The sequence below is a fragment of the Aythya ferina genome (genome assembly GCF_964211825.1).
Source record: "Aythya ferina genome assembly, chromosome: 1".
Classification (NCBI taxonomy): Eukaryota; Metazoa; Chordata; class Aves; order Anseriformes; family Anatidae; genus Aythya; species Aythya ferina.
Genome location: NC_140296.1, coordinates 120,159,973 through 120,187,252, shown reverse-complemented (window position 1 = coordinate 120,187,252; position 27,280 = coordinate 120,159,973). Strand labels below are relative to the sequence as shown.

At 41.9% G+C, this 27,280-nt stretch overlaps 1 protein-coding gene across 22 annotated transcripts in view; it reads left to right on the top strand.

The window, feature by feature from the left end:
• Positions 1–834: 834 nt before the first annotated feature.
• Positions 835–27,280, top strand: part of ZBTB20 (zinc finger and BTB domain containing 20) — a 457,627-nt gene continuing 431,181 nt past the window's right edge. For 7 of the 22 annotated variants that reach the window (XR_014688574.1, XR_014688576.1, XR_014688577.1 and 4 more), the window contains exon 1: positions 835–1,061. The gene's annotated coding sequence lies outside the window, so the exon portion shown is untranslated. Of the gene's footprint in view, positions 1,062–3,598; positions 3,795–27,036; positions 27,182–27,280 lie in introns of those variants that run through there. The other 15 variants (XR_014688578.1, XM_084506531.1, XM_084506521.1 and 12 more) reach the window with 5 other exon arrangements.

Here is a 27,280-nt window from a genome sequence, read left to right as displayed (position 1 = left end):
ATTGCACCTGTTCAGCCATAAGCACGGCGCATTATTATAGCTGTAGGGGCTGGAGCCTCCCGATGCCCGTGGATTTCGGCGTGCGTGCGTTTGGGGGTGCTGGGGCCAGCAGCCCCCTTTCTCTACTCACAGCCACTTCAGCGGAGCCTTCACCCCCCCGCACTTCTCCCCTATTGTTTGGGCCCCCCTTATTGTGTGGGGCCGGCTGTTTCCCCCATCCCAAGCCCCCATCCCTGGCAGAGCTGCCTTTACACCATCCCTTCCCGGTGTTTAGCGGGGCAAGGCAGCAGTGGGGGAAAACGCTGGGGGGTTCCCGCTCTCCGGGGGTCCCCTCTCCGGGAGTCCTCCCTTTGGGAGTCCTCCTTTTGGGGTCCTCCTTTTGGGGGTCCTCCTTTTGGGGGTCCTCTCTCTGGGGATCCTCTCTCTGGGGGTCCTCTCTCTGGGGGTCCCTTCTCCAGGTGTCCCATCCCTAGGGGTCCTCTCTCCGGGGATCCCCTCACCTCTTCGGGTCCGCACACCTCTGGGGATCCCCTCACCTCTGGGGGTCCCCTCCTCTCCGGGGGGTCCCCTCTTCTCCGGGGGATCCCCTCACCTCTTGGGGGTGTCCCCTCACCTCTGGGGGCTCCCCTCAGGCTGTCCCCACTCCGGGGGCGTGTAGCATCCCCCCCCCTCCATCCCTCCATCCCTCCCTCCCTCCCTCCTTCGCTCCATCCATCCCGGTCCCCCCCGTCGGTGCCGGCCGGGGCGCGACCTGTTGCGGAGCGGCGGGGAAGGAGGGGAGGCAGCCCGGGCGGAGGGAGGGAGGGAGGGCTTTGTCTCGGCTCCCCCCTTTGCCTCCCCTGCCTCCTCCGCCGCCGCCGCCCGCTCCCTCGCTCTCGCTCTCCCTCTCCCGTCGCCGCGGCGCGGTGCGGAAGGTAGGTTGCAGCGCGTGTGGTGTACACACACCGCCCCGAGCAGGAAAATGGACCCCTTAGGGAGGCAGGCAGGCGGTAGCCGCGCACGCTGCGCGCTCCCGGGGAGGCAGCGGCTATGAGGAGGCGAGCGGAGGACGGGGGAACAAGGTAGGCCGGCCAACTTTGGGAAGGAAGCGAGCTTTTTGGCTTTTTTGCCTTTTTTTTTTTTTTTTTTTTTTTTTTTTGGGGGGGGTACACACACACGCACGCACACACGCACGACACCAAGCCTCCGCTCCCCCACGAACCCGGCCAGCCAGCCTACCCCCCCCCCCCCTCCCTCCCTCCCTCCCTCTCTCACCCCTCCACCACCCCGGGTTTTAATTTGGAGGTGTAAGTTTGGCAGCCCTAGCCGCTCGCTGCAAATTGGGAACATCTACAGAAGGCCTTACCCTCTCTAAATATATATATATTCCCCCCCCCCCCCCCCATGGACTTATTGCAGGGTGTGCCCCCTTATGATTCACTTTAATCACTTTTTTTTTTTTTTTCTTCCTCCTCCCCCCCCCCCCCCCCAATCGCGAAGGAAACAAATACGTTTGTTTTCCAACACTAGTTCCAAGTAAATCAATATCTTTCACTCTTGTAAAACAGCCCTCTCCGCCTGTTTGCGGGTCCCTCTGCCTTTTTCTTTTTCTGTTTATGCAGTTCCATCTGTCCGTCCATATATCATGCCCTCCTTATTTACTGCTAAACGGGCTTTTATTACTATTTGCCGACGACTCCCGGCTGTAATGCCGGGGCTAACGGTGACTCTCGTCCTTTGTTTTGTGCCTATCTATACGCTATAAGTTTAAAGTCCATGCCTAACCATACATCCAATAATAACAGCAGAAAAGAGAAAGCAGGTTCCACTCCTTCCGACGGGATTTTTAGCCGGAGATCTCGTTGTTTGTCTGTTTTGGTGCGGGGGTGGAGGGGGTTAATTTGGGTTATCGTACGTGCACTTTATATTATTATTTTTTTTTTCCCTCTTGGGTATTTTTAACATCTATTTTTTCATTATTAGTATTTTTCCAGTTTCCTTTCCCGGGGAGAAAGGAGACGTATAGTGCAACTTTCTTGTGTTGCTGATCGAACGTCACGTTCTGGAGGCATCACTGGGTTAATAAGAATTCAAACTTTCTAAGAGGGAGTTCGTATCCTTGGCTGCCCCCCACCCTCCCACTATCTGCATGGTTATGCTCGCGTTTCCGTCTGTATTGGCGGGGAAGGGGGGGGGGGGAGGGAAGGGAATAGATATTTTTTACAGTGGTGGCAAATTATGAAATCTATCGAGCCATTTTGTCCTGAAATAGTAACTATTTATTTACCATTTTCCCTTCCACAAACACGCTGCTTATTTGTAATTTCCAACATCGAAGCTTTTCTCCGAATTAATCTTTTCTTTTCCTTTTTTTTTTTTTTTCTTCCTTTTACTTTTTTTATTTTTCCTGGGGAGGGATTGGCGATGCGTTTCGTAGCCCATCTAGCATTGTCGAGTTTTTTGGAGCCCAGATTTATCGTGGGTTCTAAAGGCTGCTTAAATCGATCCATTTCAAAAGATCTTTTTATCTGAGCTCCTGTCATTTCTGTTGGAGAGTAAAACTGTTACTCTGCTGGTAACAAAACAAAACACACACACACAAAAAAAAAAAAAAAGCGAAAAGAAAAGAGACAGTCAGTGGAAGTGAGTTACATAAAATGTTCTGGAGAATCCTAAGTAATTATAGAAAATGGACGCTGATCGGTGGAGATCTCTCAGCAATAACAATCACCTTTTTTAATAGAAGGTTATTTATTTAATAGCAAGGGACGGACTTCTTAAAAAAATGCATTAGGCCTTCCTCTCAGCACAAAGAAGTCCATAATGCTTTATTCCTAACCCACCTGGGACTGCCTGGTAGATTCTCCCAAACCTTCAGATCCTTTGAAATGTTTTAATAAAATTCATTATGTTACAGCCAGCGAGAACTTTTGCTGCCAACAGGTTCGGCTTTTTTTTTTTTTTCCTGTTGTTTTGCTTTTTTTTTTCTTAGCTGTCCTTTAACTTGCAGCTCCCCAGTTTCAACCGAAGTGCCTCCTCGCTGAACAAACTAAGTTAATTGAAATCCAAAGCAGCAGATCTATTCACTGGCACGACAACTGCAGAAACTACTTGCTCCATTTTATTAGAAGCTTTATTCCAGAAACCGAGTGAAACTTTTCAAGGTTTTACAGAGCGCTGTGCCAAGAATTGGTGGCTCATCTCTTAGCTAGGGAATGACATTCATTGCTTTTTTCTCGCTTTTTTCTTTTCTCTCTCTCTCTTTTTTTTTTTCCCCCTTCCTTCTTTTTACTCAGGCTTCTAAGCCAGCATTTTGCCGGTAGGCTCGAGCAGTGCTCAGGGCTCCAAATGACCTGTTCCTGCAGCAAGGTGCTGCCTCTCCTCCTCTAGCTTCCACCTCCAGCTCTGACACTCAGACCTGGGCCCGGAGGGGATGCACAAGTCCCGCCAGGCGCGCGGGGGCCCTGACGGTGGACGAAGCTCCCGGTGCCCGGACTGGTGCTGAGCCCACAGCAGGATTGCAGCAGCAGCCCCCCTGGAGGGGTGTGCATGCTGTCGGGCACCTGGCGCTCTGTCCCGAGCCAGGGCAGGTCCGTGTCCTTCAGCAGCCCGGCTTTCCTCCGGCAGGGAGGCCGGCAGACCCGTCCTTGGGAGTCCCGCGCGCACGCTGTGCCTAAGCCCAGCCTCACCTTTAGGTTTGAGGAAAACTTTAAAAATGACTGTGGTGTATCTCTTCCTTTCGTGAAGACCCCAGGGAAGAAAAATGTGAGCATAGAAAGGAGAGTCGGAGTGGGAGAAACATTTTTCGTGACGCAGTAAGGTCTCTTTTTAATCGTGAAAACTTTCCCATCAGAGGCATTTCAATTTCTTTGAAACCTAAGTATATTCTATAAAATAATAATAAAAAAATTAATAAGTCTTAGCCCTTCCTGACTGCACAAAGTGCTTTTGCAATCTGGATATGACAGCAAAGGGTGAAGTATGCCTAAGTAAACTTAAATCCAGTGCATGATGCTGTGGGTGGAACCCAGCGAGCCAAAAGCCCCTCGGCCAGGGGGCACAGCGGAGTTTGAAGGGGCACCAGGTGCCCAGTCTGCTTCGGGGTCTGGGGGCTCAGATGCCCCCAACCCACTCGGTGGTCCAGAGCGGAGCTCCCCGGTGTCGTCTGGGTCTCAGCACACTTTATTTTAGTGCTGGAGCAGACAGTTATCTAACACACCCACACGAGGAAGTGCTCCGGAGCAGTTATTTCATGCTTTGCCATGCCCTGTAGCTAGAGTAATTTTGGACTGAATGGCGTGTGCATGTGCCTCTTCCACTCCTGCGAGACGAAAAGCAACGCAGTTGGGTTTTGTGTGCGTGTGGTTTTTGGTTTGGGTGGTTGTTGTTGTTGTTTTTTTTAAACAGGACCAAAAATGGGGTATAAGACAATCAAATCCAAATACCAAACAAATACCACGTCAGATTAATTTTAATAGTAGAGGATTTTGCTCTTCTCTTACAGGAGGAAAAAATACCAATCTTGTTTATTTTGATAAAGACAGTTGTAGCAATTTCCTGAGTTGGATATATCATTATTATAAATATTACTCACAGTTTTCCTATTTTCACATTTTCTTCATAGGCCCAGCTTATTCATAAGGGAGAACAGCTGCAGAAAATCTCCAAAAAAAAAAAAAAAAAAAAAAAAAAGTATTATTATTTATATAAAACTTTGATGTAAATAGGGAACAGTGTCCCCTGCTAGAGAATTCTGTGGGATGGCTTACAAATCCCATACAAGAGAGATTACAGTCTTAGATAAATTGTTATTTAAATCATTTCAAGAAAACCCTGTTCATTTTTGCAGGCCATATGAGGTTTTAAGCAGAACGATTTGAATAGGAGTTCTGTTTAGAAATTGATGGCATGCTGTGGCCTTATAGATTTTAGTTGGTTTCACTCCTGTCTCATTTTATAGGACTGTTTTACAGTGTGGTCTGTATGGTAAAGAGCTCCTACTGAAAGAGATTTGTAAATGTTAATGGAGAATTAAATACTGAAATTTAACTTCAAGTTACTTTTTTTTTTTTTTAAAAAAAAGCAAAACTTTTAGAAAACTCGAGCCCCTTATATATGCTTTAAAGATTTTTTTTTTTTAATGAAACAATGTACTGGAAATAGTTGTTTTTAAACAATAACTTGTTCCCTCTGTAAGGTCGGCAGTTCAAACCGTGCTACAGAGAGAAAAGGATGGCAAATCAAAGTGAAACTGACTTCATTGATTGCGTTAGTTTGGCCCAAGAAGATTCAGAAAGTAAACAAACCATATCAACTGGGAAAAATAAATTGGATTTTTAATAATCTATCCGTTCCAATGATCCTAGTTTCTCGTGGTAAAAGAGTAGTGTTTAACTGTGCTCCAAACTCGGAGGGGCTGTTGTAATACCTACACAGCTTTAACTTCAGCAGATTTTTACTGATTTATCCACATTTCAGTGAGGAGTGAATAAAGGCAAAGGCTTTTGTCCGGGATGGTTTTGGCTTTGACAGCGTCACCTATATTCCTGGTTATTATTTATCTCAAAAGTTAATATTTAGTTCTAGCAGCACTGATCCAATCCTCTTTTAATAGGAAACTGGCATTGCTGGATGTTTACCGCCTATGCACTTGACGTTTTCATGCTTTTTTTTTTTTTCTTTTTGCTCAGTCCTTCAGTTTCTTCGTGTCCCACGGAGGCATTTTGCCTGCCTGGCTTTGGTGGACGTTGGGTTTGGGAAGGGGTCTCGTAAAAGCACTCCCCCTGGGGCAGGTAGGTTGCTTGTAGGGAAGCAAGCCCCATGCCACTGCCAGAGGGCCGCTGCGCACCCCAAAGGTGTGTGAGGAGGGCCCAAGTTCTTCTGCCTCACACACAGCAGCCCCTACATCTCGAAACAGTTAAAATACAGCAGTGGGAAACGGGGCCAGTCAGATAGAGCCGTCTGTAGGAACAAATATGCTGTTAGCCTGATGGGTTAGCCTGATGTTAGCCTTGGGGTTTGGCTTGGGTGAGGTGGGCGCCTAGGGTGCCAGCCTGAGGCCTGCGGGGCAGATGCTCACCGTAGGGAAAAGAGAGCCGCTGACGGAGCTGGCGCTAGGTGGCACCACGGGAAGAAAGGCCATGGTCTGTGCAAGCACAAAGACCGAAAGATTGTGGTGCCAAAGAGGGGTCTCTCCCCACCACGGATATCCCACCCGCCAGGCCCGGGGTTAGCGCCACGGCCTGTGGTGCCCTTGCTCTGCTGCTCCTCAACACCTCGTATTAAAAAAGGTGTTGTAGAAGAAGCCAGTGCCACTGAATTCAGGCACTGGCAGCATCTTCAGGACTTTATTCATCAGTGCCCTGTCTCATACATGTATACCTTTCCTTGTGCTTTGGTGAAGTAAGCAAACACAGACCCCTAGCTAACATTTTCTGTCTGCTTTGTACAAGTATAAATGACACTACAAAAGGCAAACTAATGCCAGTATGTTCTTCCTCAATATTTGAGCTAGTATCAAATCAGTGATCACATAAATTTGGATTATCAGGAGTTGATAACTGTGGTGAAGGGGCAAGGAAACCCGACTGGGTAGTGCATGTCCCCCTCTGCAGAGCATCTTTGGGACATCTTTTGCAGGTCAGTAGTGCTGCCATTCTGTAAGCTACGTCTGGAGATGACCTCTTAATGTTATGCTGCCGTAGTAGATTTATCTTGGGATTGTGGTAGAGCTAAAAATGCAGGCAAGTGTGGTGTGCCAGTTGATCCTGAGGTAAACGCAGTGTGGAAATTACTGACTTTTTTTTTTTTTTTCCCCACTATAAGACGGGCTTTTTAATACCTTGCTTCTAAAACCATCAGCAGCTGAAAGTATGATCCGCCCCTTGTGGCTATTGACGTAGGACTGGGAAAGTTACCTTACGGACTTCAGAGTTGTCCTTTCAGCTGACTGAAAGTTAATTATTGATTTCTCTTCCCTCCCTAGGGATCCGTATGCCACTTTCTGGCTTGAAAGTTAGCGGTCCCAGTGCAGGAGTTTGGGAGTAGTGGTTTTGTGGCAGCACAAGATTTCAGGGGCAGGTGGTCGGGAACAGGTAAGGTGGAGGCTGATATGTGGGAGAGGGAAGAAAGACACCTAGGTAAAAGCCTCTGTCCGCTAACGTGTTATGCGGGGTGGATGTGGAGCCTGTTATTCTCTGTGGCTTTGGCTCCTCAACCCCTAGCAATCTGATAGCTGTGTGAGTCATTGGCGTTAGTGACAGGGAGGAATGCTGACAATAAAAATAAAAACAAACAAACAGAAAGCCCCCCAAACTCATTGTTTAGGCACAAACACATGCGAAACCATGTTTAATTGCTAATGTGCTCCCTCTGCTGGTTCTCTAAAACTAACAAATGCTATTCCCAGGAGACCGGGCCACACCCGCTGGGACAGTGCCTTACAAAAAATTGCATTTAAATGAATGGCTCTGAGCTGTGTTGCAATGAGCAGCATTAACAGGACAAGAAGCCTTCTTACAAAGTATGCTAAAGCCTTGTATACCAGGCACAACTGCTAAGTAAGGTCAAGAAATGCCCGTTCCACTAATTTAGCCTTTTTTTTTGCTTTGTTTCCAGTCTTACTTATATTCGATAGGCATTCATTTTTCTATCATTTCCCAAAGTTTGCATTTTCCATTTTGCTGCTGCTGCTTTTAGGATTCTTCCCATCTGAAGGAGTTTTAAAAACGTTCTCGTTGGTGCTTTTAGCTTCAGTTAGAGTGCACGTAGGATCTGAAGAAGCCCTAGTGTAGCTAAGGCTTTGGCTGCCTCCAATTCTTTCTGTCCCTGTCAGTTAAATCTGCTTGTCAGCTTTATACTGCTGTGCCCACTTCATCCTGTCCTTTGGCTCGAATAGCTGCTGTTTTTTCGGGATGCTCTTGAACATTCTTCCTCGTTGTGATGCATCTGTATTTCTTTTCCAAACATAGGCGGGATTGTTTAATATATTCCCTACACAGCGCATTTCCCCAGTAGATCTGCTTTTAAAATCCAGCCTTTTGTACTTTCGTACTATGGAAAATGTCAAAGTTCTGGATAAGTCTGAGTGTTGGATTAAAAAATGAAGAAAGCTTTATTAACTCTCTTAGAATATTTGGAATGTGCGGAAGATTTCTGACATGGTAATTATACAATGAAAGATTGTCCTGTATTTCCCATATTTTCCACCTTGTGGACTGTCACAATAAAGCGCCTCATCTTGCAGTCATCCACAGATCAGTGGGAAGTGGGAATCGGCTCTGCAGAGCTGTTGCAGGACTGGGCTCAAGTTTTCAGTGTAGAGTAGTGAAAAGTTTCCTTTCTGCAAGTCTCATGCTTCTCATCTAGGTGACTGCTTATTAAATCTTTACCCAGTAGGGACAATAAACCAAACAGCCTGGTGGGTAGCTAATTGGCTGGAGTGACTCAAGCCACATATAAATCTCATTTGTACTCAGTACATTGACTCTCTCTGGCCTCATTGCTCTCCCCAGTATTCGTTCATTTTGAGACGGCTGGAATATAATACAAAGAAAATAATCCCTGGTTCTTCTTTCTCAACATGTCTCCTAGGATGCTCGTAGGATGATTCTCCATTATTTCCCTTTCGTAGGCCCAGCGGTTTAGGAACCCCTCCTCCTGAAACACAACGTAGGGAATTGGCCCTCGTGCGGGCAGCCACAGCAGAGACATCAGGAAAGCAGAGCAGCGCCAAGACCAGATCACCCTCCTGTCACCAAGTCCCCTGACATGAGGAATCGTAGCAGGGGTTGGTACGGAGATGGCTTGCCCTCCTGCTGTACCTGCTTTGGGGATAAATAGAGAATGCAGCGCCTGGGGCTACCAATCTGGCACCTTTTGCTAGCGCTAAACTAATAAAATAGTTAGGACCAATGCAAGTTTTCAGTGAAGGCCCAGCCTCTGCTGACTCACGGGTGAACCATTTGAAGTCCAAGCAGTGTTTTGTAATTTCCAGCATTTCATAAAAATACTGCTTACATTTTCCTCTCCAAGCCATGGCCAAGTTTTGAAAGCTTCAAAACTTGCTCTGATTGAGTAGAAGAAGAATGTTTTTAAGGTACTGACGTTTCCTAAATGAGTTGATTCTTTCTGAGCTATATTAACTTCAAACCATTTATCCACTAAGTCAGTCAAGCTCAGCCTGAAACATTTCACTGCTGTGAAAGCAGCTGCTCCTGAATGAGGTTAAAAGCCAGTTGTACTCTTGCAGTACATTTGGCTGTTTTGTACTTTGTGCTGGGCAAGAGAAAGCTCAGTCTTCTTCCCTGGTGCAAGGCATTTCTGAATTCTGGAATTTACCTTTTTTTTTTTTTTCTTTTTTTTCCCTGCAAATCTCCGAGTCCCTTTTTACAGGAGACAGGATCCCATTCAGAGCTTTTCATGATGCCTCTTAGATACTTTTTTTTAACCTCTGTACAAAGTTCTTAAATATTTTAGTCAGCATAAAGCCATGGTGTGGTCTCAGAAGTTGTAGTGAGATTGAAGTATAGTAGCTAGAGTGACGTATGCAAGTACATAGGTACCAGAAAGGATAACTCACTGATTATGGAAGCAGGAGCCTTTGTTTCTAGTTGCTTGTGTAATTTTCAACAAGTCACTACATTTCTCAGTGTCTCAGTTGCTCATCTTCAAGATAGGGCAAATGAGGTTTATCAGTTCCTGAGAGCAGTTGGGAGAGCATTAGCCATAGCTATATTAGCTAATTTTATTGCTGTAAGAGTCTTTCTCTCCCTTTTTTTTTTTTTTTTTTTTTTTTTTTTTGCCTTATCACCCTGAAAGTGCATTGCCATCTCTTTCTTTACTCTACTGGGTTTGCTTTAGCAAAAAGGAGATGAGATAGGAACAACTTTTCTGGAGTTTCCTGGTTAAGGCTGGTTGTTCATGAGCATGGTTTAGTTGTCTGTAGGCTGTTTTAAAGAGTTATTAAAATCTGGTTGAGTAATGTTACTATGGAACATTGGCTTCGATGTGGGAGAAGGATACAAATGGAGCATTTAGGAGGGAGGTTTGGGAAGAATGTGAGCAGCTAGAAGAAATAAAAGCTGAGACGCAGGCAGGGGGCAGAGCTGTTCAAAGAAAATGAGGACAAAAAGTCTGAACTTCATGCAAAAAGAGGGGCTAACTTGGTCCCACTGGCAGGAGAGGGAGAAAATTGTAGCAGCAGGACTTGGTTCGAATAGGGCCAGAGTGAGGTGGGATGAGGCCACAGCCCTTCCCTTTTCCCTTGTGAGCAGTGAGCTGGAATAATCATCATACAATAATCATCAGAGGACTGTGCTCATGGGATAAGAAGTTCCACGTCAAGTTTCTGAATGTCTGTGTATCTGCTAAAAAGTTTGTAGGTCGTGTTTTGCCCTAAGTTACATTTATATAAAAGTGTCGTAATTCCATGAAATTTAAAAGAATCAACATTGAACTGAGAGCTGAATTTAGCTTTGTATTTCTAGCCTAGTGGCTGCAGCTGGCGTACATCTGAAGCAGTAAAGATGATACATGGTACTCCACAAGTGATTTGTGACCAGGAGACAGTTTTCTCTAGGACAGTGCTGCTGAATTTGACCTCATTTTTGCTGTGTTAGATACTGTTTCCCTTGTGGCAGCGTGCATAGGTGTATTAATAAGATTCCTACCAGATCTCTCCTTGAAATCTGAGCTTTGGAGGCTTGATGAAAAGGCTTGCTTTCAGGAGGTGTTGGTGATTATTCTTGTCATATCCAGGCAAAGCCTGCAAAGAATTTAACATCCAATAGATGCTTTTTTTCCTTTTTTTTTTCTTCCTTTTTTTTTTTTTTTTTTTTTTTTTTTGGTTGATCTTCTGCAAAGCCTTAATCCTGAGACCTTGCCGTGATTTTTTTTGTTTTGTTTTGTTTTGTTTTGCTTTGTTCTCATTACCCACAAAAGAGAAGTGCCCGTTCTAAGTCTCTGCTAGGCTTTTTAGATAAAGGAGTGACACAAGTACTTCAAAACAGAGCGCAGTTATCAGCTGAGTTCAGCCGGAGAAGGGAACGCTCACAAAAGATTCCAGGACAGTTTAGCCAGAGATAGCTGCTGATACAAATAAATAGCACTTTGCCTTTCTGAAAAAACTTACTTAAATATCTTGTTGAGTTTAATGAAAATAGTCAGTTTTGCTTAACTCCAGTAGCTGAATCAACATTATGATTTCCATTTTTTAAATCAGGAACAATCGAGGCACAGAGAGAAAGAGGAAGTGATGCCTTTCTTTCTTCCTTCCTCAGTGTATTGTACAAGCAGATGGGACCTGGAAAAGTCAAGACCATGTTCCACAGACAACGGAAGCTCAAATGGTTCCTGGCCATATTAAAAACTGTTAAAGCTTTTTTCTTTTTTTTTTTTTTTTTTCCTATTACAATCTTATTCTACTTTCAGAGTGATATAAAAAGACCCTACTATAGGTAGACCCTACCATAGCTCAAAATTGAGGCCAAATACATCTAACATGTCCACTTCTCAACAAAGTCTTATTTTTAATAGCAGATTTTTTAAAAATCCTTTTTAAAATTTTGCTTGTTTATTTTATTATTATTATTTATAATTGCTCTCTTAACCCAGTTAATGTAACTTCACAGGCTGGTAAGCAACAAGTAACTTTTTTTTCCAATTGGCTTTCCCACAGCTGGGTATCTCCCAGTGAGGTCCAGCCTTAGATTTGAGTCCATTGTGTCCAAGAAAGACAAGTTCAAAACCTGGACCAGTCTCTTGCCTCTTTTTGTACAATAATAATCATAGGGGAAGATTACACTTGGCTGAAATAAACAGTGGTGTTGCTTGCTTCTTGAAACAGTCATCAAAAGAAGCCTGAAGCTCAGTATCCCACACGAATATAAAAGTACCTACAAATGGTTACGTTGTTCTGGGCTTCTTGTGTGTGCAACTGCTTGTCTGCGTAGCTGCTCAGTGGGAGTTGCAATATGTAGAGGAGAAAATAGCCCCTAAGGGTTCTTTGGACACATATTTAAAGAGGATTGTTACTTGTCTGTTTAAACTGTCAGTGGAAACAAACATATGCAAGTAATAATGGGAGCCTGCGAGTACTGGATTTGGGCAGAGCACAGATGTATTACTGCTGAGGCATCTGTCAGAGAATGAACAGTAGGAGGAACTGAGCTATTTGTACGTTCAGCTTGAAAGCTGTGCAGTGAGTAGGTGCATTTAACTTTTTTGTTACTCGGGAATGAGATTCAAATCTCAATTCCTGAAAACTTGCAAGCAAGTTTTGGTTTCGTGCTACTTTCTGATACGTTCCCACTTCCCAAAAACCAGTTTTAATGTCTGTTGATGCTTAGAAGACCAGATTGGAAGGAGAGCAACAGAAAGTTTTATTAGCCAGCACAATTAATACTTTCTCCTTTGAGAGCCAAATTCGTCTAGTTTAGTATGTTTACAAAAGAAAAGGCTGGAATGCACAGTAAGTTTTTTTTCTTTATCAGAGACATATGGACTCACCATCGCTGGATATATTTGTGAGACACAATAACAAAGAACACTCCTCAGGCGTGTCTCACATTTCAGGACTCGAAGGGCAAAGTGGATGAACATCCCTTCTAGGAAACGGGTGAACCGTCTTTTTCATATGCAACCTCCAATTTCAGTAATCCTCAAGAAGCTTGTAAAAGCCAGGATGGAGTCAGTAAAATCTCATCCTATTAACCTCCAGAAGGACACAAAGAGCTTTGGATCTCAAGGCTGGTCTGGATGCCAAGTGCACCTCTTAAGTGCTCTCATATTGTCTCAGCCTGCTGTAACTTTTGGTAGACACAGTACAATAAGGTTCATACCGGAGATGAAGGGACCAGGTTTGCAAGGAGAACTCCCACCCAAGAGAGGCAGATCAAGCTGCTTTGTACAGGAAAGCCAATAAATGCCTTGTTTGTTCACTGTTTGTTTTCTCTCACTGGAGATCTTTCCCTGTTATCCTTTCATTTATGCATAATGACCCGTTTCACAGACTGAATGGTCACTGAGATTTGTTTGCCTCTGCTGGTAAGCACTGGTCCTACGAGAGATGTTCCTCAAGACAGTTGCATTTGAATACTCCTACTTTTTAGAACGCTTACATCCTGTTTACATGCTAAACGTGGGAAATTCTGCAGGTTACACACTTGCTTCTGCATGCTATTGTGGTAATAAAAACTGGCAACTTTTTTTTTCTTTTTTTTTTTTTTTCTTGTTAAGCATTTCCACTGTTATACATTTGCTTACAGAAATGAGCTTCTGCTTTTTGTTTTTTTAATTTGCAGAGGTACAACTTTTGCTGCATGTAATTAAGGCACGTGGAGTCTTCCGAACTCCAAAGGAGCGCTTTACGTAGCACTCCATTTTTCCTTCAGGGTGCAGTGAACCATATATATCTACATGGGTTTGGGGGAAAGGAGGATTAGAGAGTCAACAGCTATGTAAGCATTCATTCAGCAAGCCCTGTGGATACGTATTTCTTAACCTTTTTATTTTTTTTCTCCTTTCTTTTATTTGAACTCATCTTTTTGTCGCCCTTCCTCCTGTTATAGTAGGATTAACTGATGTGTTTAGGGAGAAGTTCTCCTTGGCCCTATTGTTTTCCAGAGTTTCAAACATGCCAAGAGCAAGGTGAGAGCATCAATGGGGAGGCTGAAGAAAGCCTAGTGGGGAATTTCTCTTGGCTGTCTGGGAAGCCTGGATTCGTAAGCTGAATTTCTAACTGAACCAGCATCAGCCAGAATAGGTGAGACACCTTGCCTACTCAGAGTTGTTCTCCAAGTACTTCTGTGGAGACACACCAGGAAAGATGCAATTCTACATGATTCAAGAGGAATTTTAAAGGCCCGTGCTCTATTTCTTAGGAAATAAGCTGGCAACAGTCCACTTTGCCATATGCCTAAAACTGTAAGACTTCAAATCTTTTTTGCTCATTGCTTCGTTTACAGAGCTTTTGCTCTTCTCTGTCTTCACTCTCAACATCTGTGTATTTAACAAAAGCAGCACAGTAAGCCGAGCAAATGCAGGGGTGTTCAATTTGCTTGCTTATTTTCTGCCTGAGCAGGTCATGTACCTGCTCCTTGTGGCAGAAGGGGCCATATGCCGTGGCTCCTTCTCTGCCACATGACCCGATTTGCTCTGCACACACCAAGTTTACCCTTATGTGTGATACAGGTGTAACGTCCATGCTCAGGAGCTCCAAAGCTTCCTGGAATCATTGGGTTTACTTTGAATGCACCAGAACTAACTAATTTGGTTGGCTGAGGTGCATCTGATGTGTCCCACAGTTGTTTGACTGCATCCCTGGTAGTGCTGTGCTTGTGAGGGAGCGCATCCTCCTGGATGAGCATCATTAGGAGTAGGTCATGAGCAAGATGAATGGTGTGTAAACACAACAAAGGTCAAGCTTCCTGAGTACAATCCTCAAAAACTATTATTATTATTATTATTATTATTATTATTATTATTATTATGGTTCAGGTACTGTTTATAATGGCCTTAGGTAGGGTACGTGTAAAAAGAGAAGATGTGGAAAATGTAACTAAAAGCACTTTTTGGATCTGCTGCAGACCATCTCACGGATCTGGGTACTTCAGTTTCACCTCTCTGCTCCTCCATTCCCTAGCTCTAAAATGGAGTGAGTAACTTCTTCATGCCTTCAAGCTTAACGAGCATTTTGCCGAGTGCTCAGAAAGCTTTGGGTGAAAAAGGCTTGGGATAAGACAGCGATTGTTGCCACATTTACCTTCTCTTGATCCAGGAGGAGTGAGCAGAAAATCCAAACACTTGTGTCACCACGAGAAATGAAAACGTGCTCATTTCAGAAATTTTCCCAGTAAGGTAGCGTTTCATGCCATCTGGAAATTTCTCCGCAGACCTGTCTTGTGAAGCTTTAATCCTTTCCCCCTGTATAGTGTTCTGCCTGATCACGTCATCAGGGGAAGAATACAGAAGTGAAACAAAGGAGGGAAGTGCTAAAAGGCAAATTTGGGCTACTTCTGAACCTCGTGTTCAGCCAATGCCAGTGGAAGTTTTAATTCCAGCCCCGGGTTGCAGTTTGCTTTCTGGGTAGCGGAGGATGAGCAGAGGTGGGTATCTGGGCAGGGAGGAAAACGTCGTGGAGAAGAAGCGAGCGTCCGCTGGCGTCGTGCAAATGACTGAAGGAGTTGTAGTAGAGAGGGTAATCCCCGGGCAATGGAGAAACGTCGCTGTGACACGACGAGCGATGCCGATGTGTTGTTTGTATCATAACTCCTGGCAGAACGAAGTGTTCAGGAGGGCAGGATTTAGGAGCAGGGGAGAGGTGAAGCTGAGCTGGAGCAGGAACAAAGGGTGGGAAAGCAGGGGAAGGTGCGGTTCTCCAGCAGCAACTGCTGGGGTGCCTGTGTTTATTCTGGAGTTTGTGGTGGAGCTGAATATCATCAGTGGCAGCGCCGTGTGTAGTGTTCTCGGTATAAATAGAATCCATAAATAGTTTTGTAGAGAGTCAGGATTTTATTTTGCTTGCGAAGTTGGACCTATTGTGACTCTCATTTCTTTCTGCCATTGCTTTCCTTACCTTATTGGTGGGCTAAAGTTTATATTGCTTAGCCCCAAATCACATATATTAATACGCTTTCATCTCTTTTCTCTGTTGCTTTGTTTATCTGTCTCCGTCTATCTCTCTGTGCGCCTGCTGCTTGTCTGCCTGCCAGTTTTTTCTTTGTCTCTATCACTTCATCATTGAACCCATCTGTGTAGAAAATGGGATATTTGGCTGTCTTGTATTTTTTTTATTATTTTTTTTATTATTTTTGTCATTTTGTTCCCTCAGACTTACGAGGATAAAACTCGCACTCCTGGGGGTGCCAGGCATTTCAGCTCTTGCATTTAGGAGGAGCCGTGATGCTTTTTGCGTCTGTTTGTCTGTCCATCTGTCTGCTGGTCTATAATAAGCTGTGCAGCGAGACAGCAGCTTACTATCTGTGTGTGTGAAATTAGCTAATTGGTGTTAGCAGCAATATTTTCACATGTTTTATAAGCAAAGTGCAGCAAGGTATATAAATGTAGATATGATCCAGAGACACACACACATACACACACACGCGCGCGCACGCAAGCCTGTCGCTGCTCATGCATAGACGCTCAGAAGTAATTAATGTTAATAAGATTTTAATGTGCTTGTGAGATCATAATGAGGAGAAATGAATGCTGTGATTAGAAAAAGGTAACTGTGTGTGTGTTTTGGCTTAGAACACGATTTCCCCTCTTTTTTTTATAAATCACAATTTCAGAACTTGTTTGTGATTGCATCAATCGGTTTTTATTTTCAAATTAGAGGTCTGTTTAGCCATTTGAATGATTAACCAAATAAATGGGTAAAACCCTGATCATAAGGAACGGTGCAGATTTTTATTTTTTTTTCCCTCTTAGAAAGCAATGTGACAGCGCTGGGCACCCTCATCCTTCTAGCATTACATTTTTTTGATGCTGCTTTTAAAGCCTCATCAGAAGCTGCTCTCAGAGACAGTGCTCATTTTTTACAAATAGAGATGTTTATCTATAGGTGTCTGCAATGCATAATCAACCACTGAAACTATTGTGCCAAGGCACATTCCCGTTCATCAGTAATGATGAATCCTCAGAGTCCAGATGATCACATGATACCTTGATAATATTTTGAAATAATTAGTTTAAGAAAGCCAACCGTATACATTTATTTTTTTTTTTTATTATTTTTAATCAGTCGGCATACAAATAAGGGAGAGAGGAAAGTGTTTGCAGGAAATATTTTACAAGCTAAGATGTTCTTTCATCCCGGATACTGTGTAGTCACCAGACCCCAGGCTGGCTAGCATCCAGATGGACACTAGGGGTCCTTCCCTCCAGCAAATCAGGGAAAGTATTGTCCAGAGGGCTTTGCTTTCATTTGCATATTTATTATTGTTTTTATTTTGAGTAATAAAAAATACAAAAATATTAAAAAGTTCTTGCCTGATAGTTTGGGCATTGAGATATTTTTTTTTAATTGATATTGAGAGATTATATATTCTGTTTTAAAACCATCTACAATTTAAAAAGCATGTTAAAAAAGTCCACACTCCTCACTGCATGCTACCCACTTCTTTATTTTGGTGGTGCCTGGCTTGGCTGGTGTTTAGAGATATTAGATCTGTGTTTGAATTCATGGAATATGATTCATTTCCAGAAGCTGCTGAGGTACCACAACAGTGTTTGTGATGAGAAATGGTGGAACGTGGTGGTATGATTGCAGTTTCCAAATCGTGATGAACAAAAACCAGCGTCAGGAGATACGACTTTGACATGACTTGAAGTCTCCGAAGAAGATGATCTGACAGTTCATTTATAATGAATGAATTTATTTTGGGGAAAGGAAGCATCAGGCAGGTTGTGTATTTGTTTATTCCTCTACACACTCCGTGCAGCCAGCTGCTATACAGTAGGGCCTCTAACTCTAGTTCGTCATTCAGATAGCTCAATCAAGGAACGTAATACAGGAACTTTAATTTTCTAAGGTACCTTGGAATATATCATCTGCATATGTGTGCGCTTAAGTGTGTCTGTGCGAGTGCACTCAAAGCATCTCTGAAACCTGAACTTCCTTGCATTAAGGCCGTAATGAAGTATTACCCAACTGCTGCCAGTGTCCAGGTAATTTTTAATGAGCCTGGATGAAACACGGAAGCCTTTACTTCACCTAAGTGCTTATATAGTTTGAGAAGTGCTTTAAATTTTGACTTAAATAAAATGATCTTCTAAGCTAGAGCTGTAAGGAAGCAACTCATTTGCTCTAAAAATCGTAGCTCCTTTCCATAGGTGATTTTATTAACGTCTTTTGAAAAATATAGGACTCTATGATTCTAACGTTAATCCCAGTTTAGGATTAGCATTGAATTGAATTAATATTGAATTAATGGAATATGATTCATTTCCAGAACATGCAGAGGTACTACAACAGTGATTGCAATGAGAATTGGTAGAACATAGAGATATGGCTGCAATTACCAAATCCTGGTAAGCAAAAAGCAGTGTCAGTAGATACAGCTTTGACATAATTTGAAGTTTCTAAAGAAGATGATCTGACAGTTCAAATCCCACTTTCAGATTAGTGTCCTCTTGCAATTTTTTCGTTGCTTGTTTCTGCTTGTTTCCTTTATATTAACATACCAGTTCCCAAAACTGGCTTCCACAAAGTTAAAGAGTGAGAGTAGGAATGATAAACTCCAATACCAATAAATTTTAAGCTCGGAGCAGGAAGCAGCTAAGCTAAGGACTTCCTCTAGTTTTTCTGTGTCCTAGATGGAAAAAGAAATTTTAATGCTCTAAATATAGGAGTTGTAGTAGCTGAGCTGCCTTCAGCTATAGACTGAAAACTCCTTAAGAGAAACTCAGGAAGAGCTGAGGCAAATTGGCTAAATGCATGAAGTCAGTACACAAAAATGACTTGCGTGGAATCTTTAGGGGACTGCTTTAATTCAGGAGTAAATTAGTCTTAGGCCACTGTAGCTTAACTGAATAAGGAGCTACAGGGAGCTTTGCTGTTGAATTACAGCATCTACTGACAGCTTCGAGACAATTAAATGTGTGCATATTGAAGTCAGACGTCAGTTGATTTGCCTTAACTTTCTCAGCACCTCCATGCAGACTTGGCATTAGAGACAGATAAGCTGTCCCAAGCAATTCATTTGATATTGGGGATCCAGAACAAAACAAATTGCAATATCTCCTTTGCTCTGTGGAAAATATTATACTGCTAATTATTGCGCTGTTCTTGTCAGAGTATCAGTTGCCCTGCCTGTCCTTGGACACCATGGTTTTACGGTGCAGTTGTTGGAGGATCCACAGCTAATGAGGATGGCTTTCTGTTAGAGTCACTTTGTACACACCTATGCCCCAGTACTTGGGAACAAAACATACCAAGGTAGAGGTACCATATACTTACAGTGACTTCTAGAATTACTAAAAGAAAAACAAGTGTATTCACAAGTTCTGTTTCCCTTTTCCAACTAGCTGCCTTACTGACGTGTGGCTACTCTGGTGTAAGGTTAGCTCAAAGGTGAGAAAGAGGGATCTGCATTTTTTGTCTGGTTGTAAAGGTAGAACAGAATATCTTGGGAGCATAGTAGTGGCAAGCCATCTTGGGAGAAACTCATTTTCTCTTAAAGAGGCCTATGCACAGTGTGAAAATAGGAGCTCATAAGCGTATGTTCAGATTGTGCCCTGAAGAATGTTTTAAAGTATGTTTGCCAGCCTTACTTGTATTACATTCATTTAATTTGACTTTATTCCTAAGTGCACATATAAGGTTAAAATGCTGTTAATTAAAGTTTATAATTGACAAACTGTGAGCTAGCTGATAGGATCTCCATGCTAAACAACATTAGATTTCTTCAATCATTTGCACAGCAAAAACCTCTGCAAATGGAGGGATTTTAAAAATATCTGGAGGTTCTACCTCTACCAGGCCAGCAGAGAAAGTAAGTGGTAAGTGATGAGCTTGAAGGCTTTATTGAAAGTAATCATCTGCTAGCCTCAAATTGGGTGTGTTTATTCAAGTGTGCTAGCTGATCTTGTTTTTTTTCTTTTTTTTTTTTTTTTCATATGATACAGAGACAGAGAACACATATATTCTGAAACTGTCAAGATGGAAGTTCTAAAGAACTGATTATTGCATCTCACTTGCCCAATTCCGTATTTATGCTTCTAAATAAGCGGCTACGTTTTCCAAAGTGCTCAATGCCCAGAAGCCCCTGCTGAGTGTGCTAGATGCTCAGAACTTTTAGTAACGTGGATTTAGAAGAGCAAATTTAGCTACCAGTTCTGAAATTGTTAGCCAGCGGACTTGTGGGTTAAGGTGAGCTTAGAAATTCCAGATAAATGGTGTCACGTTTCTACCAAAAACTTTATTTAAAAAGTTGTATAATTGTAGCAAATAGTATTTTCATGAAAGTAAAACATACAGTTATCTATAGGAAGACAGGAGCTGTTGAAGAAACTAAGTAAGTTGTGCACATATTCTATCACTTCTGCTTCTGAAAGTGTCAGAAACTTCTGAAGGCCTTCCAATGAATAAGTATGGTAAAAACTGGTGATGGAGGAAGTTCCTGCCTTACTCTGCCATGGGATAATTGGCCAAGTCTTTGAACAAAGTAGGTACAGGTTTTCTACTCGATTAGAGTTCTGTTTGATGTTGTAAGGGATATTCCTACCAGCTATATACAAATTTTTCCTTTTTTATTTTTTTTTAATAAGCTCTTGATCTCAGTGTCACTTTGCAGCAGGTATCATGCGATCTACAGGTTGTTTCACACATGAAAGGAATGGCTTAACTTTTCGGAAGTTTTGGAAATGTGAAGTTTCAGGTAATGTAAAGGCAGACAGCGCTGAGCAACTAGATGGAGTTAGAAGCAGCAGTCACTGTAGTATAAATTCTTGGTATTTCATTTATTTTCACTAGTGGTCATATGTCTTCAGTCATCAGCAGAATTCCAGTGGCTCCACATTGGCTGCATTCATCACAGAAATATAGAAAATAGTTTATATATGTTTATGTATGTGCTAACTCATACACTTATGCCTGTATTTACAAGTAGTGCATTTGGAAAGAGTCAGAATGTACAAGCAGTGTTTGAGTAAGTAGGTAATGGTTCAATTTGTTTGGAAAATGTTGGAAGTTAGTCTTGCTCCCATTCCCCAAACAGTTCTGCCACTGACGTAAATAGGCCTAGGCCTTTTTATCTATGCCTGCATGACTTATTCAAGAAAAATTGCAAACTACATGAACCGCTCAGATACCTAGCAGCTCCCAGCCCTGCCCATGTGGGGATTCTTACTGACCAGGTGAGCAGGGAGTGGCATGGAGGGGTGAGAGGATAGTGTTGGGCCCTGGTTCTGTGGCAGAGAGGAGATCAGAGAGAGCGATGAAGCAGAAGGCAGTGCCATGGGGTGGGCTGTGATAGAAGGGCATGGAAAGTGCATTGTGTGAATGTGCTTTAAGTAGAATCGGTGTTAGAAAGGTGGGGAGGTGAGGGAATGGAGAGAGATCTGCTTTGAAGGACAAGAAGAAACAACACAGGTATGCTGCCACCTGTGCACATTGGGGGTTCATCACAGAACTGGGAGATGTTGCCAGTGCGTTGGTACCACATGAAACTTGTTTGCTTTTTGAAAAGCTTGAAAATATTAAAACTAAATATAGTTGAGGCCCACTCCTTATTGGATTGTCAGCTCTTCCTTCTTAATATAATAGTCCAGTCTTGATCAACGCATTATTAACAAAATCATGCTTTAATACTGTGCCCTGGGTACAATTATTTTCAGCACTCTATCGTTACTTCTTTTGTTGTGCTCCCTATTGTTCCTTTTTCTTTCTCTGACAGTAAGCAGATGACAATAAATTGTTAAATTTACTGCCGCCATTTTGCCATGACTTGGTGCTAGAATCAGACCAGCTGAAAGGCCTAGCAGGTACTGTTTTTGATAATCTCAGGACACAATGGATTTATTTGTAATCATGTTGCACTTCCTGAAGCCTAATGGATTGACAGGCATGCTATAATGGGGCTGTCCTGAAGGATCGTTAGGGACACCACTACTTCTGTCTTAGATTATTTATTCAAGTACATATCTTACTGAAATCCAAGCATGAAGACAAACCCTTTCTGTAATGAAATTTTGTCTTCTTAAGATAATGATACATTTGTAATGCTTCGTAACTCTTGTCCTTCATACGTGGCTTTTTTGGGGGGAAGATTTTCCTTTAGTCCTTGCCAGTTCTATTCTAGAACCCTCAAAAAAAAAAAAAAAAAAAAAAAAAAAAAAAAAAAAAGGTGTAAGGAACACTCAAAGTCCTCTTCCCTGTCCAAAAGAGGATAGACTGTATGTTTTGTTATTCCTGACAAGTATTTGTCCAGAGTCTTAAGTTATGAGTCCCACTTCAAGTGATCTATTCTAGTACCTCATTATTCTTACCCTTAGAAAGATTTTCCTGTTGCCTAACCTGAATCTTCTTTACTACAGTTTACTTCACTTACTTCTTTGACAGTGATTCCTGTTCCGTTTGCAACAGCTTTTTATGTACTGGTAATCTGGGTAATGGAGTCATTTCTGGGAGTAATTCCATTCTGTGTATGGTATCTGCATTTATGATCATTCATGCACTTTTCTGGATGTTCTTCATCTGTTTCTTGAAAAACTCTGTCCATAGCTGGACAGTTTGCTCTTGAAACTTCCCAAAACTGAGTAGAGCTGAAAGATCACTTCCCGTGTCCTCAGGGCTGCATGCCTGCTTATAGAAAGCTCCAAATTATGATTGTTCCCTTGTTTCACCAAGATACTGCAAACTTATATCAAGCTTATAATTCACAATAACTCTAGATCCCTTTCTGAAAAACTACCTTCTCAGTTATACCTCATCTTGTATCTATGTCGTTAATTATTTCTGCCCAAGCACAGTACTTTATCCATACTCCCATTGAATCTCATCCAGTGCCTCTAGACCATTCCTATTATTGCCAAGGTCATTTTGAATTTTATTCAGTCACTCAGTGCATTTCCAGGTTCATGTGGTCTGCAAGCTCAATAAACATGTTTTCTATTCCATCATCTAGGTTGTTAATGAGAAAGTTACATAGAACAAAACTCAGGGCAGCAACCCAGTTGTTGTAGTCTTGTATTTTGGTAATTACTGTGTGGATTCTCTTATCTAAGAAGTTTTGTATCTGTGACTATCTGTGTTATCTGCATCTGACTATGCTTGCCTTGCTCCAAGCTTGCTTATAAGAATGTTATATAAAACTGCCAAAGGCTAAAATAAAGTTAAGGTACATGAATGACACTTGCTGCTTTCTACAGGGCTTCTTATCCTGTTCTGGAAGGAAATTAGGTTGTTTTGACATGATTCGTTCTTAAATCAATGTTGATTACTACTCATCTTTTTCAGTTTGGTGTTTTCATTGGTTGTTCAAGATTTTTTTTTTTCTGGGAATTAAGCTTAAGTTGACTGGTCAATAATTCCTTTGTCCTTTCTTTTCTCGTTTTTTCTCTCAGTTTTCATGGTAGGTACTATATTTATTCTTCCAAACTTTTCTTGTCTTTCACAATGTCTCCAAAACCGTTTCAGACAGCTCTTTAAGGATACTGGGATGAAATTCATCAGGCCCAAATGACTTGAAAAATACCTATCTTAGTTAAGTAGTCTAATCTGTTTGTTCTTCTGCAGTAAGAATATATCCCTCTTCATGAGTATTAAGCAAATTATCCATGTCTCTCCACTGGAAATTTTGAATGAAAGGTGACACAAAAAAAGGTGTTAAGCACTTCAGCCTACTCACATCATCTGTCAGTTGATCTTCCTCTCCATTGATTTACAGATCCACATTTTCCTTCATCTACCTAATGTACTAACAGAGTGGCTTCTTGTTACTCTTGGTATCCCTCGTTAGTTTTGTGCTTTGAGCATAATGATTTTGCTCCTTCATGTTTGTACTATTTTAATAATTATCATCTTCTTTTCTGATATCCTTCTGTTTTCTTTGGGCTTTTTTTTTTTTTTTCCCACTTGATAGCAGTAAGGAGCTCATAATTTAATGATGATTTTATTGTAATTTCTTCAAAGAATGGTTATGTCTCTCTTTTTTTTTTTTTCCTGTAGACTCTCCCAGAGACTTCACTCAACAACATCACTGTCCGTGTAGCACTCTTACCCACTCCGTCTGTCCATACAGGCTAGAGCCCAGTCTAGAAAAAATGCCCATTTGGTCTTCTCTTTACTTTCCAAATAAAAGAAAAAAAATCTCACCAGTGCATTCCATGAAGTTTCTGGAAAGGTGTGATCTGCTGTTTTCTTTTCTCCAAAGAATGTGCATAATTAATCCATTTGCACCAACGTTTTCATGCAGACACTTCAGCTTATCTCACTAATTGTTTTGAAAAGTCAGACTCATCTTCCTGCTTGGTAGTTTGTGGTATTTCCCCGTTGTGGTGGAGCCTGGGTTCTTTTGCCGTTAATCACTACCTGTGGTTTTTCATGAGGTTTGACGCTCTGCACATTCTGGACCTCAGAGTGTGCTTGTGCTTTCTCAGTTTTACAAGGCAAGACGCCTTTCCTTTTTTTCCTTATAGGTATCCTCACACAGGTTATATACCCATATATGTTACAGCCATATAAGTAAGTCTGTCAGTTTTCTCTCATACTAATTAAGCCTCGATCTTGATGATGCATTATGGTTTCTAGTTTATTTTCCTATTCACCAAACTCCTTGTTAGATGAACATAGAAGATGCTTGTCTAATAGATGTTTTTTTCCAGTTTCATTCCCTCCTCCAGCAACCTCTTTTCTATCTCACTCACCTACTCTTTGCAGTTCCCATCCAAGCTACTGTAGTTAACAGCTGACAGATTTTTTTTCACCTGCCCATCTTAGTAAAAGACCTCCCTTAACTTAGCAAGAAGGTGCTCTGACATCCTTCTCCTTTTTTGTGAAGTGACCTGTCAACTTGCCCATAATAGCATTTCCCATGGTCCAGGAAGACAAATCTCTTAGAGATGCCATCAGGATCCGTGTGTGATGTAGTTATCGTTAGGATTTTGTCCTTGCCTGATCTGTGCTTCTGCTGTGAGGACTGGGAGGAACATTGATTCCTTCACCACTTTGCTTCTAGAAAATTGTAGTCACTTTTGAACCTCGATGTCCCTAAAGCATTTTTGTAGATCCTTTGGTATTCATTATGCCCTCTCTGTTGTGTTGTGTCCTCTTCTGTTGTTATTTCTCTGAGTTGAAATGTCTAGGAGGCTATCTTGTCCTCACTTCAAAGCCACTTAATTCTATTGCAATCTGCATTTACTGACTTAAAAACTGGTTTCTAGTATCAATATATTGTATTTATTTTCCTATACTTTTGGCTTCCACTTCTTCTTTTTTTTTTTTAATCTGCTTTTTTTTTTTTTTATTAATTATTTCTTCCTCTTAGTTTGCAAGTTCCTTGCAGCAAGGTTTTGTTCTCTCATGTCAGCTATGTCCCAATAGACTTGCTGTTTTTCTCTCAGTTCTCCTTGTACATAATTTGCTTTTCTTGGTAGCTTTTTGGGAAGTTTTGCAGATCAGTGCCATTGCAACCATATGGTTCCCCATAATTGTGCTCTAAAATTACTTTGTCCAATTTTTGTCCCAGCTTTGTGCAAGTCTCCTCTATTGACTAACTCTGTTCATTCTCATTTGCTGTTTCAGTCTGTTGTGAACCAGGTGAAGGTCGGATGGTCTTTCTTTAACCTTGGTTAGTTAGCTAATAGCAATTCCAGAGAGTTTGAACTGTACATCTTAAGGCAACAACAGATTTCCATAGTATTGAGCCAGCAACATTTGCAATGTTTGCCTGAGAGGAAATTTTCTTCACAGCAGATATTCATTAGCCCTTGACTTAGTACTTGGAAAGATGGAAGGACATCTGAACACGGATCTGCAAGTTTTTCCTTTTGTTTGTTTTCTTTTTGTTTTTAATAACAAACCATTGGAAAATTCCAGAGAAGATAATATTTAAATTATCTATACAATCTAGTTTCTTACATTAGTTCATTCAGAGACCAACATTTTAAAATGATAGTTGAGTACAGGTTCCTTAACTTCAGTCAACTTAGAGGAAAATGCAGTCAAGACAGCAATTCAGTCTCCCTCTGCTATCAGTGGAGGAGAAATACCCCTACAGAGCTATTCATCCTAAATATATTAGAGTTTTGGGGTGGGATTAATGGCTCACTGGAGATGATTATGGTGGCTTCAGTGAGATACTTAACTTTTAGGAAGCTAATAGTTAGATTGTATGCATCCTAGATCAGATTTCAGATTTCATCCTAGATCTCCTGATCAGATTTCTCTGAAGAATATTTCCCCTATTAAAGTATACAACACAGAAATCTACCATGGTTTGTCTAGCTTGGGAGAAATTTTGTATGTTAGAATTTTCCAGAGTTTGGAAGGGTTATAGACCTTTTAAAAAGATTTACGTTTTTTTAAAAAACCTCAACTTATCTCCTTCCCTTTTTGGTTGTAACCTGCTCCTTAATGTTGCTGGAGGTGAAGAAGCTGTTCAGATTGTTCGTTTTGGTGTGTCTTCTTTTTTAATAGGTCAACAATTACTCTCCAGCATTACAGGTAAATACTACTCCATGTTACCTTCCTCACAGGTGACATGAAGATTTATGTTTGCACATAGTTCTGAGTATATCAAAGTTATCCCTGTAGGTGAATATTTTTACTTGTATTTTGGACCATTTCATGATGTAGTCACTAAAAATAAATGATCCTGGACAACAGATTAGACATATTTGTTGTTTTTTTGGGAAGAGCTAATGTCATTTTGGTGTTGCGCAAGCTTTTCCTCTTTCTCTCTGTACAGCCGTAAGGTGTCCATGACACTATTATTCTGGCCACTCTGTTGCCAAAAAGTTGTCAAGAAATTAGTGGAGAATTCAGAGAAGAGCAACAGAAGTTAAGAGGCTGAAGAGATTGAAATATGAGCAAAGATTACAAGAATTTATTATGTACAGTTTGGACTAAATGATGACTAAGACATATGATAACAATCCACAAGTATTTGAAGGGTGTAAAATATTAAGACAAAAAAAAAAAAAAAAAAAAAAGAATTATTTTAAGATGTTCAAAGGGGTAAAACTCGTCAAGGAAAAATTTCAGCGTGAACCACAAAAAATTCCTGAGGAGCTGCATGTGCTGGACTCGTGGAATGGAGTCTACAAGAAGGTGGTAAAAAGCCTACGATTTCATGCCACCCTGGGATCATGCACACAAGCACATGGGTCTGACTGCACAGGTCATGGTTTGCCTGCATCCTACATTGTGCTTTCCTGAGGGCTCCTGAAGAGTGAGCTGCAGCACAGGGGCTTCGTGCTGGTGGCAGCAGCCTGCCTGCAGCTGCTATTTTTGCGGAGCAGCCCTTTTCCATCAGATGGCTGTACGTGTACCCATCCGTCTGATAAGCGTAGGCAGAATCAAGCTATCACCAATGGAATAATTAATCTCATTTTCAGCTCGCTCCCTGCTGAGGTGTGAGAAGTGCCCAGGGAAGAAGGTGGCTGAGATGACACCGCAGGAACTGGTCTGTTGGTGATGGTTTGCCCTCGGCAGCTGTCTTCCCACACGCTTTCCTGACCTGGAAGCAGAGGGGTTTCACAGGTAACACGAGTGTGTGCCTATAGGAAATCTGGACATATAGTTGTCAGAAGGACTTGCAGCCATCTAATACTGGAAGAAAACAAATGGCCCATCCAGGAA